The 5,249-nt window shown below is 39.6% G+C and overlaps 1 long non-coding RNA gene across 1 annotated transcript; it reads right to left on the reverse strand.

Moving 5' to 3' along the window:
• Positions 1 to 262: 262 nt before the first annotated feature.
• Positions 263 to 1,596, reverse strand: LOC134666098 (uncharacterized). The gene is made up of 2 exons (XR_010098453.1): positions 1,289 to 1,596; positions 263 to 466 (listed from the first exon to the last, which is right to left on the reverse strand). It is a non-coding gene; the product is annotated as an uncharacterized LOC134666098 (long non-coding RNA).
• Between the last annotated feature and the right edge of the window lie 3,653 nt (positions 1,597 to 5,249).

The following is a 5,249-nucleotide window of genomic DNA, read 5'->3' on the forward strand; positions in this document are numbered from 1 at the left end:
TTTCAATTGTAGGAAAAAAGAACATGATTGTATTTGATTGCTGAAACTAAAAGCCATTGCTGCTTCGTTTATGAAATCATAAATTTAGCTTGTTGTTCGAGAACAACGCTAGTGTACAGAATAGCCCCTATGACAGAATTAGCCACATTGACCTTATTACAAATATTAGTAATTCCGTATTTATTTACCCAAGTCAATTATAAAATAGGCATAATATTTTTTGGAAGGCACTAAACATTAATTAACACAAAAACAAGTAGTGTTCCTTCCAAGAACAAATTTTATTTAAAAATACATTATTAACTATTCAACAATGTACCATCATTAAAAACTACATTTTAAATACATGGCTTTGTACAAATTATAATTAAATTATTTAAAGTTTACCTATTATTCCTTTTGGACAGGATCTGTCGGATCCCATGATATTTTCACATCATCATCACCTAGCATAAATCTTGCTATTCTGAAAAAAAAGAAAAACATGCAAACTCAGAAATTTATTTTTTAATGACATTTTTGGAAGTATGTTTCAATCTGACTGATTATATAAATAGGTAACACTTTCTATATCACTACATCAATACAAAGTTCCCCACCACGTCTGTCCGTTTGTATGTTCACAATAAACTCAAAACTACTGAACAGGTTTTCCTGTGGTTTTCACCTATCGATAGTGATTCTTGAGGAAGGTTTGTGTTTAACACTTTGACTACCGAGAACCCGCCTGGTAGGCACTCGTAATGTTTTCTCAGATGCCAGACAACCCGCCCAGCGGGTTCTTTTGTACGCAGATATAGACGACCGGTTTCTGGGGTAGTGCACCGTTTTTTGCCCGGTTGCGAAAGTGTTAAGCTAACTGGCTAGTCACTCATAATTAAAAAAAAAAATTATATTAGAAATTTACATTAGCTTCTATCAGAAACCTGTCAATCTGATAAACATATATAATACCTAAAAATCTTGGTGTACACTACATCGTCACATTAAAGATAGAATCACACTCAATTATGTTGTTTTATTACTGATGTCCTATGTATGGCCTCTTTCATCAACCTACATCATCAGATCAGCTCGATTAAATTATACTACCACCCTCTTACATAATTACGCCAAATTCCAGCCAAATCAGACTTCGGGATCCGGATCAAATCTTGCTTCCAAGAAATGTACGTGTGGGTCAAACACGTATATTACAATTATGGTAAGTTAAAAGCTCGTAAAACTTATGTGGTATGGCAAGGAACAAAGGTGTGTGGTGTGCTAAAGTATGTGTGTATTAAATTACCTTTTCCATTCGACTCCAAGTCCGATAAATGTAAAAGTTAAGAATCCATGCCAAAGCGTTGTTACTCCAGGTATAGGCTGTCTCTTATGGCCAAAGTTTTTGAAGTTCCTAGTGTTAGAATGTACTAAAGTTCTTGCTACAATATTGTTCAACATTTTGTTTATTATTTAATGCTGAAGAATTGTTATTGTGCACGCATAGGTTAGGTTAGTATTACCTCTTTTGACATTGACATAAAAACTGTTCAGATACTCCCCCACGTTTTAGTCTTACAAGCTCCTTTTATAATTTGAGCGTTCAATTTCAGAAATTTTAACTTGGTCTGTTTCCAATATAATTTTGCAGAGTCATGCATGATAGTGGAAAACCAATAAGTTGCACACTGGCCTTAACGAAGGTAGTCTGTTCGGAAAGAGAAGAATCATGGAACGTATTGGGCCCCATACATTCCACGACTTCTCTTTTGCCGCACAAACTCAAGCTACAGCTGCAAAAAATACACACATACATAGTGAGTATTATATTCTTTGATACTAGGATACATTTGGCTTTATAATAAAGCTATGGCTTGTCATGTATTTGAACGCAACTGTAGATTGCACTCGGTACCAAAGAATATAATACTCACTAGGAGAAGAACGATAACTCCATACAAAAAAATGTCCCCAAACGTTTACACGTTTATATTAGTAGCGCCTTCGTTGTGTACCAAACACTAAAGTTGACAACCGGTTTAGCCTGGCGGGTATTGGTATTATAGGTAGGTATATAGTAATTCTGTTGATAAACATATTTGTTATATTCATATCACGAAATATATGAAAGATGCAAATAAACCCTTGTTTGTGGTACTATCAATTGATTTAAATAAAAGGCATGTTTATGTTTATAACATTATATATATAAATAAAATATATATCACTACATCAATACAAATTTTATAATTTTATTAATTATTTTTATTAATTTTATAAATTTTATTAATATAATTTTTATAAATATTATATATATAATAAATTGAGAGCGACTTACATAAATCCAGTAGCACCTTAGCAGACCGCGTGGTGGTCTATGTATGATGATTTGGAAAGTCTCTGCTTTATCGACAGCTGCATATATCCATAGGGGGCACTGGGTCACTAATAAGTCTCTGGTTGATTTTCACTTCGATTGCAGCGACGGGACTCGAGATATGAATTATTTTAATCGGAGCGCGGCGCACTCGCGGCCATTGGATTTAACGGCAGGAGAAGCTTTTTTTTTATCCTCGCTAGGTGGCGCGGTGGTAGGTCGCGCCGGAAGTAAGGGCTTTGAGATAAATGCAGTTGCCAGTTCAAAATATCTAGCTACAAAGTACACGAAAATATATTCTTTACTAATTGTGTTGCTTTGTATGTATAAGAAAAATACCTATTTAAATATGCATAGAAATTGATTAGTACTAATCTGTTCCTCTACGGAACATGCCGCTCACCTTAAAAGCACGTAGTGTCTTTTAAAAGAACACGCGAAAATTCAACAAGATAAGAAACTTATACCTAACTTAAATGCTAACATTAAGAGTCGTAACGATTGTAGGAATTATTCTAAGGGTAAGGGACAGACCTTAACTACGGGTCTTTTGAACAAGGTGTTCCCACTTTTTAGAGTTACGACGCGAATAACTTGATCAGTGCCCGGATGGACAGCATGAACGCGCGCGAGTTTCCACTGTAGCGGCGGCAAGTGGTCATCGCATACCACAACAACAGTGCCTTCACGGATGGCGGGACCGCGATCTTGAAGCCACTTTGTACTCTGTTGCAGTTGATGGAGATATTCACGACTCCATCTACGCCAGAAATGCTGGACAGCTTGTTGTACCCAGCGCCAGCGTGTAAGACGACTAGGGTTTTCGTCGATCAAAGAAACGTCCGGTAGGGCCGTTAGGGGCTCGCCGATTAAGAAATGAGCCGGCGTAAGAGGCAACGGATCGGAAGAGTCTGAACTTAACACGCAGAGAGGACGACTGTTAAGTACCGCTTCGATTTGACAGGTCAGCGTGTGCATAGAATCATATGTTTGCGTCTGTGTACCTATTACGCGATATAAATGGGTTTTGAAACTCTTAACAGCCGCTTCGAATAGTCCACCGAAATGGCTAGCATACGGTGGCTGAAAATGCCATGTTAATCCTTGTTTTAAAGTTTGTTGGTTGAGAGCGCTCATGACCGAATCGTTACGTAAGAACGCGTATAATTCTTTAAGATAATTATTACAACCAACAAAGTTACGTCCGCAATCGGTATATATATCTGTACAATATCCTCGGCGGGACGTGAAACGACGCAACGCAGCTAAAAAACCTTCTGTGGAAAGTTCGGAAACTAACTCAAGATGTACAGCCTTAACGCTCATACATACGAAAACTGCAACATAACATTTTATTATTTTTGCATTACGAACTTTATTAGCGCGAACGTAGAATGGCCCGCAAAAATCGCACGAAGTTTTACTGAATACGCGCGCGGGGCGCAAGCGAACCGAGGGAAGCATGCCCATGCGAGGTTGCACGCGAGGGGGGCGTGCGCGAAAACATGGAATACAACGATGCACGCGTAGACGTACAATGTCGCGACCCGAAATAATCCAATATCGCTGTAAGAGCGAGTTTTGCACGCACTGCGGACCGGCATGCAATTCGTGTATGTGAGCATCGTCAATAATAAGATTTGTAAGAGGATGTCGTTTAGGTAAAATTAATTGATGTTTTGACTCATAAGGTAACATCGATTTATGAATACGTCCGCCGACGCGTAATAATCCCTCACTATCTAGAATAGGCGCGAGACGCCGCAAACGTAACGAAGGGGATTTATTTGACGAAATATTTTTAATGTCGTCTTCGAACACCTGTTGTTGCGTAATCATTATAAGTCGCTTTAATGCAAAGTGGTACTCTGGTACGGTGATGTACTCAGGGAGCGTTTGGTTATGTTTTCTACATTTGTTGTAAAAACGAAATATTAATGCCGTGACGCGAACTAATTTACCTAGCGACGAAAATCGCGTAATAAGAGTATCATCGTCCGGGGAAGTAGGCAATGTGGACACACATGCGCAATTAATATTTGTTGATTCAATTTTATTACGTTTTTCCTCCGCTGTGTTTACTACCGGTTTTTGTATAGGCCAGGAGTCGTGACTTTGTTGGAGCCATGTGGGACCATGGAACCACAAGTCATTTTGTACGAGCGCGGCGGGCAACAGACCGCGCGACGCCGGGTCAGCGCTGTTGTCAGCTGACGGGACGTGACGCCAGCAGCTCGCCGGGACACGGGACAAAATCTCACTGGTGCGATTAGAGACAAACGTTTTCCATTCGTGCGGGGGTGACTTAAGCCACGCGAGCGCGACGGAACTATCTGACCACGCGTACACTTGATCGGGGCGAATGCGATCACCGTAAATGCGCATTACTCTTTCTATCAACTTTGACAGGATCACGCATCCCATTAATTCCATTCTCGGAATAGTAAGGCGAATCCGAAGTGGAGCTACGCGGGTTCGAGCTATGACTAAATAAGTTTGAACCTTACCGGTATTGTCCGTAAGACGTATATAAACACATGCGGCATACGCAATTTGACTTGCGTCTGCAAATCCGTGAATTTCGATTGAATCGAAGTCGTCAGTATTAAAAATATGACGAGGAAATGAAACTTGAGATAAGAGCGGGAGCTCGCTAACAAAACTCGTCCACGAGTTAACTATATCGATAGGGGCTTCTGAGTCCCAAGGAACTTTTGCTAACCATAGCAATTGAATTAAATGTTTGGCAAACAATGTCACCGGAGATAATAACCCGAGTGGGTCGTAAATTTTTGCAATTTCCGAGAGAATAGCCCGCTTCGTACAGGCCCGAGAAATACTTTGTACTTTGAAACTAAATGAGTCTGATCCCGGATTCCATTGAAGTCCA

This window comes from Cydia fagiglandana, chromosome 7 (assembly GCF_963556715.1).
Source record: "Cydia fagiglandana chromosome 7, ilCydFagi1.1, whole genome shotgun sequence".
NCBI lineage: Eukaryota > Metazoa > Arthropoda > Insecta > Lepidoptera > Tortricidae > Cydia > Cydia fagiglandana.